This window comes from Ursus arctos, unplaced genomic scaffold (assembly GCF_023065955.2).
Source record: "Ursus arctos isolate Adak ecotype North America unplaced genomic scaffold, UrsArc2.0 scaffold_14, whole genome shotgun sequence".
Taxonomy (NCBI): domain Eukaryota; kingdom Metazoa; phylum Chordata; class Mammalia; order Carnivora; family Ursidae; genus Ursus; species Ursus arctos.
In genome coordinates this window covers 56,436,123-56,448,936 of record NW_026622808.1, presented here as the reverse complement: position 1 = coordinate 56,448,936, position 12,814 = coordinate 56,436,123, and positions in this window count along the sequence as shown.

Sequence of the window (12,814 nt, the reverse complement as noted above, 5' to 3'; positions counted from 1 at the left end):
TTATAATATAATGAACCTACATATTTAGAGAAACTTACAGGAGGGTGCAAACTGCAAGTGAATTTTTTAGCTTATGGCACCAGGTAAATAATTGTTTATATTTGTATCAGTTCCGCGAGTTAGGTTTCATTATTCCTATTGTATAGATGGTAAAGGGAAATTCAAAGAGTTTTAGTCGATTGCCTAATTCACAGAGGTGATAGGTGACCCAGGATTCAAATACAAGCCCAACTTCAAAGACGACAATGTTTCTAAGTCTTCATGTTACAGGTTTATATCTCTGTTTCCGTACCTTGAGTGTCAGTACTATGTCTTTTACTTTGTGTTTTCCTGAGGGCCTAACATGAGGCCTCACACATGGTTGGAACGCATTAAATATTCATTTATTTCCTTAGAATACAGGCCTAACAGTCCAACTAGAGAATTCACTTCCTTCCATACAATTCAGTGGTGAGAATGAGCCCAAAGAGACTTAATTTTATTTCAGAGAATCTATATCCAACACTACATCACTATATATTACAATCATGGCTTATTTGCAAAAGGAAGGCTCTGTTCTAATCTGTCTGAACTCTCAGCTTTTTCCATTTTGCTCAGGCATGTAAATCAGCATGCAAGCAAACAAAAAACTTTCAATAACCTACATAGTTGTACTGTCGTGTTATTTGTTCTGTTTTTATTTTAACCAGCCGGCGTCATTCCCAGGGAGCACATAAGCACTGAAATCAGCATTTCTCCAAACCACTCACTCAACAAAAATAATTAAATAAATGCTCCTCACCTTTGAAGAATAGCCATTTTTAAGAGTAAATCATTTACATACTTATTATTAATATCCGACCACTGTGTTTATTGGAATTATTATAATTCCATGTGGGACTACTGAAAACCTTTCAGTATTAGATTCTGCATGTTTACCCATCTTGACACCCCTTTGCTTTCATTAGTATTCATGCAGGCTTGCAAATGGAGTCATAAGGTAATGAAAACTTAGCCTAAATCAGATCCATATTCACATGGGCAGGCATGGACTAGGAAGTTCATTTTGGCTGAACACACAAGCTCTCTGATTTGCTTCTTTATTAATGTTTTCCTTGTAATCATTAATATACTTTTATTGCATCCTGGGAACAATGTGGGAGTTAAATATGGTCGTTAAATAAATTGAGGCATGTGGTTCAGCTTCCCTGCTACTGTACAGACGGCAGGAGAAAACACAGAAATAGATGTATAAATCACATGCGTACAGTCATACCTGCTTCTTTATGCCAATACCATGACTTATCAACCGCTCACAGGTGGATATTTAGGGGACTTTCTTCAATACTGTACAGTGAGTTAACACATCCTTTATACCCAATTACTAAAAACACTGACAAAAAGGTGTCTAGTAAACAACACACAGAGGAAACAAATGATTGCCTATATTGTTTGAACACTGATGGAAGTTGCCTTTGAAATTCTTTCACTTTTCCATTTATAAAAAATGTAGTTGCTTTTCCAATTTACATAAAGAGTGTCAAATATTGCCTGGTTAATAATATGAGTGGTATAAAAGAAACTAAATTTATTAGCAATTTCAAAGAATAATTGCAATCAATTGGTATCTTTACATTCAAGTTGTAGGATGACACTGTGTTGGGCTTATACAAACACCTTCATTTTATCCTCTTAGGCTAAAGACTAACTCAGAATCGTAAAGCATGATTCCCCTTGAACTCAGTTTATTTTATCAATTACATTAAGACTACTCTCTTATGAGAAGATCCAGTTTAACTCTGGCAAACCACCCCCAAAACCCATGAACTTGGTAAAATATAGCATAATATTTGAGACTGCATAAATCCAAGGAAAATCATCAGTCTATCAACCAAAAAACAATAAAACAAATATTAGTAGAATAATAACAATTTTATTACTATTGAACACTTTTATATCAGTACTCTTCTCTGTGCTTTATATATACTCAGATTTACTCATTTAATCCCTAAATTGACCCAAAGGGTAGGTAGGTACAATTTACATGCCCACTCCACAGTTTATGCAATCAAGGACAGAGAGCTTCACTGATTTTCCTCGAACTAATAAGTGATAAAACAATGATTCAGACCCAAACAGTCTGACTCAAATTTGTGTTCTCATTCACTTTTACATTTCCTTTCTACACAGTATGCATCCTACTATCTCAATGATTTCAGTGATGTTACATCTACAAAGAGCAGATGTCCATAGTTATTCATAACCTATTATGAATTTGAATGGCTGTACAGATAATCACTGAGAACAAAAGTAACTGCACAAAACAGAGATACCTAAGATCAAGAATCAGCATAAGGGATGCATTTTTCAGTGTACGCTGGATTTCGGGACTGCAGATAGGAAACTGCGTAGTTAAAACAGTGAAGGGAGACTAAACTCCATTAGGAAAGGAAAACTTTTAGATTAAATGCATTTTGGATGTGTGAAATTTTGACAGCAAAAAGAGAAGGTCTTCCTTTTCCCTTAATGGGGGCAATGACACAGCGTAACCACGAAGTACATGAAAAGTAAAGCAGAGAACAACAACAAAAATTTTTTCCCTCTTCTTGGCTCATAATGGCCTCTTCAAAAATAAGAAGGAGAAGGGGAGATGAAGGAAGAAAAAGAATGCCAGCTGATGAGATTACAGAATAAACACTAAACCAAATTGATGTTTAGTAAAGAAAATATTTACACTTCATTGTGCTGGCTTGATCTAAATGCAAATGTATTAGGAAAATACAATTTAACATTTATTCAAAGAACCTCTTATAAAAATTTTTAAAAATATACTTCCATGATTTATATTTAGTATACACAGATAAATCTGTCCTATCCATATACTTTAAAAGTGTAATCACGATGTAACTGACAAATGGAATGGTAAAAGACAGGTACCTTTCAGCCTATTGTTTTCTGGTATATTTCCACCTTCTGCTTTGGATGAGATATTTGTAAAATTAAGAGTTTGAAGTAGAATTCCTTTAAAAATCTGTGCCCATGGTTGCACACAGAAATATATATATACACACATATATATAATGTGTATGTATGTGTGTATATATATATTATGTGTATATATATATATTATGTGTATATATATGTGTATATTATGTGTATATATATATGTGTATATATGTATTATGTGTATATATGTGTATATATATTATGTGTATATATGTGTATATATATATTATGTGCATATATAATGTGTATATATATTTCTGTATTTAATGTGTACCTATATGTATATATGTATATGACTTATATGTATATGATTTATATATATATATACACATATATAAAAATAAATAATATGATCCTATTCTAATGAAAAGAACTTACCCTCATTTACTGTTGACTCTAGTTGTCTTACCTAAGACCAGGAAGATAGGCAATGAGTTTAAATCAGGAACAGCTAAACAGGACAGGGTAGATAAGAAATATATGTGGCATTTATAAATTCTATTTTGAGATACACTTTTCCTTTCTGAAATCAGAAAATATTTTGTTGACTTGCCTTATCTGTTTCATGACCACCGCTTATCCTGATACTTATCTAAAAGAGTATTTCAATGAAACACACAAAGGCTGTCTAGCTATGTTTCATTTATTTTGGCCACTGTAGGGCCAAAGGGAAAGTTGCATATAATGGAAAGAACACTGGATTTAGAATCAGACCATCTGGAAATAAAATTCCAACTGGAACAATTACTAGCTGTGTGATTTTTCAAGTTACTTAAAAATCAGAGCTTTAGTTCCTCTTGTATAAAACAGTAATACTTTCTACATCTTCGCATTATTGTTAGGATTTTCTGAGAAGTATGTAGAAATTTAAAGGAAGTTTTCAGGCAGATGATGTTGAATAAATATCCATTGACCAAAATCCAAACTAAATAGCTATTTATAAATGATGTTGGATTTAATTGTTTGAATTAAAAGTTAGCTGTTTCCATTTATCAAAGTGCTGGAAAGCTTTTCATATTGTGATCCTAGTATCTCTTTTGAAGATTCAATGTGCTGCATTCTCTTATTCTTCTTTTTGGGTGTCTGTCTGTACTGGACTTAGTGCCAGAAACACTGTCCGCTTCATGCCTTTTTATTCTTGATAATTCTGCATTCACCTAACATGGGAAGTTCATCAGGTCACTTTTCTTCTTTGCCACTCTCCCTCTTTGGTGAATTACTTTTTTTTTTTTTAAAGATTTTATTTATTTATTTGACAAAGAGAGAGACAGCCAGCGAGAGAGGGAACACAAGCAGGGGGAGTGGGAGAGGAAGAAGCAGACTCATAGTGGAAGAGCCCAATGTGGGGCTCGATCCCAGAACGCCAGGATCACGCCCTGAGCTGAAGGCAGGCACCCAACCGCTGGGCCACCCAGGCGCCCCTTTGGTGAATTACTTTTGACTTTCACTTTTTATTAAAAAATCTTAAATCAGATGCATGATTACCTATTGTTCTATACTAGGCCTTCCGTAGGGCTGCTCTCCAGAGTCTAAATGAAGATTGAACAGTTAAACAAACACTACTGAGAGCTGCGCATTTGAAACCACTCTTAGAAACACAGTAGCAGAAATGCTTTGGCAACATGATTTATAACAAAAACAATGTTAGAATAAAAGTAAAAAACAAAACTTTTAAGATCAAAAGTCCCCCTTGTGATAAATTAGGTACAAGCAAAACCGAAAGAGAATATAGAATCAAATTTTAAAAAAAGAAAAGAAAGAAAACAGAAATAAAAGAAAATTTGAAACTGCTTAATAGCAAATGACTTCTGAGAAGTGGTGCTCTCTTCGGATTTGTTTATGTGCGTTGTCTGCCAACTTCAAAAGCACAGCATATGTTGTAATGCTTTTGAAGTCTGATCAGTGCTCAGGAATGGTTAGAGTGTGGCCAGAAGCAAAACTGCCGCTTTGTTGTTGCTTTAAAAAAAAAAAAAAAAAAAAAAAGTGCAGAAGGCCACAAAGGTACATCCCATTAAAGTAGCTGGGAAATTTTTCTAAATGAAGAATTTTATGTAGGTCCTTCGGGCCCCACTCTACCGAAGCAAAAGGCATAAGCAATTAACGCGGACACCTCGTACTATAGTCGTAGAGGCTAAGGATACAGTTTTAAATGAGTAAAACAAAGCATATCCGGATCAAAATTACACTTGGTTAACAGTCCCAGTAAACCTTCTTCCTTCTTCCCACTAAAATGTCTTTAAAGTGTCTAGAAAAGATGAACACATAAAACAACATCACGGAAATAACGTGATGGTCTTCCTAGAAAAATTCCCAGAAAGAACCCAGGGCCCATGGAATTTAATAGGAAATAAAAAAATTCAAAGGTGAGACCTCTGAAATACTTATCCAGACACAGAGCAACCTCGATCATTTGAAAATTGTGGGGAAGATTCCTGGATTTGGCCCATTCACACAACACATATTGAAAACCTATCATGTGCCAGGCACTTCCTAGGCAGTGGAACAGAACAGATAATGTCCTGGTACTGAGGGTTTGCATTCTGGTGAAGGGTGGCCGAAAATAAATAAATCAATGTCGTGTCAGTTCTTTGAGCAAACATAACAGATACAGCTGTTTCAGTGGGAGTCATTTAATGTAATCCCCCAAATATTGTTTCAGAACCCACTTTACTCAATGGTCACTGATTCTCAACTTGAGAACTTTTAGCATTTGTCCATGTAACAATGTCCCTATTTTGGGGGCAGTGGTCCCCTGAGCCTGTGGCGCAGGGATATTCTTTTGTTGACCAAAGTCCTATTCTTCTGGTTTAAAATTATTTTTCGTTTTCCACTTATTAATAAAAACTGCATGTCTTCTAATACCATTGTCCAGTCAGCATATGTAATATTCTTTTAGTGGAGGGTGGGGAGGGAAGAGACTGGGGAGAGAAGGGAACAAGTTTGTATGTCCCATTCACCCTCTGATACACAAAGAGAGCTGATGTTTATTGTCCTATTTCTTAAGCTTTTAAATTACAAAGTTTAAAAAAAAAACCCTAAAAATGTATTTCTTTTATAATCAGAAAAATTAAAACTATTGAATATTTTAATAATTATTATTTTAAATTTCAGGTACATTTCATAGACATTTGCTCTTATTTCCAAAAGCAATGCAAAGGACAAACAGTGGGTATGTTCTTCCTACTAGTTTTCCTGATAGATAACATTTGTAAAATATTTCAAATTGAAATTTAAAACTATGTAAAAATGTAAGGTCATTCAATCTGTATGTTAACAGATAACAACTATTAAATAAATACATGGTACGATATTAAAGCCTTGCTAATAAAAAATTGCAAAATAAAACAAAATCGCACTGTATAGCTTAAATGATCAAAACACATCCTCTAATTTTTAACTTGCCTGTTCCTATTTGTGAAGCTATTAAAACCACATACTGTTGATTAGAAGTGCAGTCTAACATAACACTTCAAGAAAGCAAAATCATTCAAATGTTCATTACTTTGATATTATAAATATATTTTCATTTTTTCCTAAAATAAGTATTTTAAAAAGAAAAATAAATGTATAAAGACACTGCTATGTTTGTAAGAAGAAAAAGATATACAACTTAAATATTTAACAAGAGAATGGCTAAGTAAAAAATTTCATGGTATTTCATTTCACGGAATAGTAGGCAGCTATTAAAATGATAACCATGTAGACTACAGAGTAACATAGAAAATTTTTATAAATTGCAGCCAAAATTAACTATACGGGTATGTATGCACATATATGTACATATATGTTCACACACATAAATGTTAGGCAAACATGGTGCATAAAAACTAAAAGGTAGACACATGAAAATATTTAACTTTCCGCAGGACATAATTATGGGTGATTTCTCATTCTACTCTTGCCTGTAATTCCTGTTGCTCTATCCTCTGAATGTTTATGTAATTATACTTATTAAAATGATAAAACAAATGCCAATTTATTCTAGCTTTGGGGCCTGTGCTCTCTATTCCCTCTCTTGGAATCCTCACCCCCCAGATACCCATATGGCTTTTTCACTCACCTTCTTCATGCCTTTTATTTTATTTCTTTAATGTTCAGTTAGCCAATGTATAGTACATCATTAGTTTTCGATGTAGTGTTCTATGATTCACTAGTTGCGTATAACACCCAGTGCTCATCATAACATGTGCCCTCCTTAACACCCATCACCTGGCTACCCTATCCTCCCACCCCCCTCTGTTCTGTAACCATCAGTTTGTTTCCTGGAGTCGGAGTCGTCCCCCTCTTAGCGAGGACTACCCTGATCACCAGGTTTAAAATATCAAGTGTTGGGGCGCCTGGGTGGGGCAGTCCTTAAGCATCTGCCTTTGGCTCAGGGCGTGATCCTAGCGTTCTGGGATCGAGCCCCACATCAGGCTTCTCCGCTAGGAGCCTGCTTCTCTCTCTCCCACTCCCCCTGCTTGTGTTCCTTCTCCAGCTGGCTGTCTCTCTCTGTCAAATAAATAAATAAAATCTTTAAAATAAAATAAAATGTCAAGTCTTGCTACCTGCCAAAGGTTCTTACTTTCACTTTCCTTTTTAAATCTTTTTATTTTATTTTACTTATTTGAAAGAGAGAGAGAGAGAGAACACAGAGGGGAGTGAGAGGGAGAAGCAGAGTCCCTGCTGAGCAGAGAGCTCCATGCTGGGCTCGATCCCTGCACCCTGAGACCATGACCTCAGCTGAAGCCAGGGCTGAGCCACACAGGCGCCCCACCCACTTTCCTTTTTAAAGTTTCTCCTTAACCCTGATCACTGTGTAACTTATCTCTTTCACTCGTTTATCTGGTTTATTTTTGGTCTTCCACATGAAAATATGAGATAAAGTCTATACTTCTTACTCAGGAGAAGAAGGCCTTTCATGATCTTATCACCATCTACTTTTCCAGATGCCCCTCTCTAAAACACCTTCTTACATCCTCCGTTCTGGGCATTTTGGAAATCTTCAAAAAAACCAAGAAAGGTTGAAAAGAAGAATCCATGGATAGATATTTTATAGAATACATCTAATAAGATGTTAATTGCTGAATCCAGTTGTAAGTATGTTCACCGTTTTTCCCCCGTATCAGTTTGGTAGGTTTGAATTTTTTCGTATAAAATGCTGGGGAAAATCCCATTAATGAAACGTCACGTAGGGAACTTATTTTGACGTGAGAGAAACAAACTAACTATAACAATATTATTTTAGCCAACCAGGGAAATATGAACACTGACAGGATATTAGCCGATAGTAAGAAAATAATGCTATTAGCTTTTTTAAGCATGATCACTTAATAGCTCTTGTAGTTTTTATTTATTTATTTTTAAATATTTTATTTATTTGAGAGTGTGAGCACAAGTAGGGGAAAGAGCAGAGGGAAAGGAACAAGCAGACCCCACGCTGAGGGCGGAGACCTTGCAGGGCCCAAACCCATGCCCTTGAGATCATGACTGAGCCAAATCAAGAATCAGGTGCTCAACAGACTGAGCCATCCAGGTGCCCCACCTGAGATACTTTTTAAAAAATAACCCATCTTTTAGACAAATTTATTGACATTTTAAAAAAAGATTTATTTATTTTAGAGAGAGAGACAGAGAGAGAGAGAGAGCTCATGTACCAGTAGGTGGAGGGGCTGAGGGAGCGGGAGAGAGAGAGAGGAAGAGAAGCAGACTCTTCACTAAACATGGAGCCTGATGCTGGGCTTGATCCCATGACCCTGACATTATGACCTGAGCCGAAATCAAGAGTTGGATGCTTAACCAACTGAGCCATCCAGATGCCCCTATATTGACATTTTTAGTGGAGGAAGTGCTATTGTGTCCAGGATAAAGTCAAGGAGAGAATAGAGGGTAAAAAATAAAATGAGAGTTTGCTATACACTGGATAACTGATGGAGCAGGCTGTTGGATACCTTGGGGTTTAATTTGCCATTCTATTTTTGTGTTCATTTGAAAGTTACCATAATAAAAAAAATTAAACAACACTGATTTTTTTTTCTTTATCATGTGACACAGAATCATATTTAATTCTACCTCTTTTGCAGGACTACAGGTAAAATTATTGTATCTCCAATTCTTAGCATAGTATCTGGAACTAAGAAGTAGAGGCACAATGAACAGTCATCAATTACTGAATTTGAAATATCCACAGTAGTACAGCATTATAAATTGACGTTCTAGTAAAGCTACTTCAAAACTTTTCATTCTTCTCTCATTAAGTAATACAGATGGAAGTCACTTTGCTGATTAAGACTATAAATAATCCTCAGAATTGTCAGTGAATGTAAATATGTTAAGAACCATTATATAAGGTTCTTAAAATTCCTGTCCAGTACTTTTCCCAATGAGTCTCACTTCTTTGACTTCATAACCACTGTGCTAGCTGTCACAACATATCTTTACTAAGAATCAATTAAGTGGTTCTCTCTACTTCTCTTGATAAAACTAAATTTTTTCTCATGTTTTCCTTTGGTTTTCCCCACCTCCTAGCTAAGCAGGTATACACTATTGAGCTGCATTGGGAAAGCCAGAGCTAAGAAAAGTAGACTCCTTCCCTCCAAAGCTACAAACGAGCAAATATCCCTCCACTTCCTGGATCTTAAACAGGTACCAGAGTTCATAGAACAAAGAATTATGTTGACACTCAGAAAATTGCTTTCTGATAGAGAGTTGCTACTACATACACAAAAAGAGTGTATCTTTCTACCGCATTTGACTCTGTGCTCTGAGTTCTGCTATACCTTCTGCTCAGTACATAACTGAAGCTTGCAAAGAAACCATGCCTAGGTAGCTCTAAGGAAGCAAACAGAAAGCAAATTATGCAACTGTATCATCGCTAATGTTGCTGCATGGACAAATTACATCAGTCAGCCTGAAGGTATAGTTTGTTGTTGGTGTGTACAGTTGGTTGACAGAAGATACTGATTTTTTTTCTAGAACAAATAAAGTGAATAAACCTTTCTTTAAGCCTGTGTGGTTAGAATGGAAAACTCTAACAATAATGTTTTTGCAGAAAAGAAAGTTGCTTAAATCCCTGTTGACAAACAAATTTATAGCATGTAACATTTCCTGCAAAGTATGTTATTTCACTTTTAATTACACATTTCATCATTTGTCTCAGATGTGCAGTTCTCTAAGACATATAACCTTAGGCCCTCAAAGTAAATCAGGAATTAACTTTATAGTGCTGAAAACTAGAAATTATAGAACCAGATGATTAATGAAAAACAAGTAGTGAGCGTCAGTACAAAACCTTTATGACCTTCCTTACATTCATAGGAATGCTTCTGAAATGAGTTCTACTCTGAAGACCTTTATAAATCTCTAGTGAACAAACAATTGGGATTTTTATTCGGTTGCTGGCACATTTTAGAGACTTATGGAATGAAGTGTGTTGTCTGTTTTCTCAACTGAACAATTCATAAAAATGTTCCTTTTATTCCCCCCCCAAAAAAACTCCAGAGAGATGAGCTTTATATTTTTAGTAAATTATAACTGGGAAAAATTACCTCTGTCCTGGAATAGCAATATTTAACATCTAGAGAATGCACAACTATTATATGATGTTATATTTTCCTTATTCCACAAATGAGACTGATTATGTTTAAAAATTTTAAAATATATCCCATTCATCACCGGATTTTGTCAAATGACCAAATGTTCAAATCAAGCAAGAAAATATCAACAAGACTGATTAAATTTTGATTTTTAATCAGTGTTTGATATTTTATAAATACAACTATATGTGATCCTATCTTTACTATATATACATGATATACATATATGTGCAAAGACATAAGTCCTTATATGTAGGTTAAATACAATTTGGAAAAAATAATTTTTTTTTACAAAGAGAACTCACTTTTTACAAATATTATTGAATTTAATATAACAATCAAGAGCACAAAAACAATCACTAATGGAAAGAAGAAACTTTGTCATCGTATGTATTTGGGAGGAGGAAAAAAAAATCCTACACTGAACTTCACATGTTTAAAGATAAGACAAACTCTTAACGACTGGTTTGCAAACTTAGGAATATGACCATGTTAATTTCAAGGGGCATATAGTTGATCTATTTAATAATTTTTTTTTTTTGGAGGGGAAGGAAATATACGATTTTGCATTCTATTGTCCCCTATGTTATTTATTTCCCAACTTTCAAAGACTTTGAAACCATGGATAGATGGACACTAATTTATTCATTAGTTTATCAGAAAAAAAAGAATTCACACAAATAAGGTTGTAGTATCTCAGCCTTTAAGTCTATAATGAGTGCATGGCGGAGACTGTAATCACTAGAGTAGGATTCTCATCCGGAACCTTCTGTGACACCAGAAGCTCAACCTTACTTAAGGAGAATTCAGAGGTACAAATCTAGTTTGTGACTTTCCTGTCATAATTTCAAGCTGGCTTAAAGATTCAATTTTCCTTTGAACTAGAGAAGGTAACAAATTTAGGTCATGTTTGTAGGAAAGCAAAATCTGAAAAGAAGGGGAGGAATGTGGCATTACACAACACAAAAAGATTAACAGTTTTGCTTTCTAATATCTAGAAAGTAATAAATATTATTTAAAATGTTATTTAAAAAGAATAAATAGCAATTAAAAAAATCTACCGCTTTATGTGTATATATAAACTATGTGTATCTATAAGCTGTAATATCCATACTGTCACCTAAGAGCAGTTTGTAACTGTAGGTCTTTCTGCACATGGAATTATTTAATTTCTGTTTTGAATTGTACTGACGAAGTCATTGCTGAACTTAAAAACATTTTAAAGGTTGCAATTGCAAAAGAAAAATGTTCTACTCTAACCATTTACACTAGTAGTTATTTGGCTTTTTGTCTGAAGAGACTTATTTTTACAACTGGAGAAAATGATAATAAGTCAAATTATACTTGAGAAAAATGGAGGATGGGGGAGGGAGGAGAGAGGGTGAGAGAGACAGAGAGACAGGGACAGAGAAAGTATAAGAGAATGCCAAAGAGGAGTAACAGCATGTCTGAAGGAAATGGTGTTTCATCATTTGTGATTTGATATCATACTTTGCGATGCCTTTCCATCTCTAAGGGACCATGACTTTCTGAATTCTTGATGGCACCATTAAACAGCTGTGCAACACTCATTTTGAAACAAAAATGCTCAAGCAGGAACACTGGAATTAACTGTGGAGAATACAAATTAGCTAACAGATTTATTCCTCATCCTGACATAATAAACAAATATTGATGGCTTCCTGTGGTGTAATACATCCTTATTCATTGCTTCACAACTCACTCATAGCTCCTTCATTTTCTCTTCAATGCTTCTAAATGGGTGATTCATCCTATACTTCTCGAAATATTAGTCTGTTTACAGTCTTCAGATAGCTAACAGATTGTATATCATTAAAGTAGCTCTGTGATGGCTCTCACTGTAGATTGTTGTTCTCTTTCAATTTATTTGCTTTTTTTTCTTTTGAAAGTTTTTTAAAAAGAAAGGAAAATAAGTGGCATCTTTTTATTTAGCCATAATGTTTTGATTATACATAGTGTTATGATTTTTTTAATAACTTTTAGGTGTCTAAATACATCTTGCATGGCTAACGTATGAACTAGTCAAAGTAAAAATCCATAACCCAAATGAATACACTTTCCTCCTTTTTTAATGTAACGTAACAGCCCTTCCCCAGTTGTATGGCCAATTTGAATGGAAGAACTCTGTCCATCCTTCTACTTAGAACAGTGTTGAGATTGAGAAAATGCCCCTATTTCCATTAGGATTTTTTTTCTTTTGTATAAATGAAGTTTTCACATTTCTACATTATGAA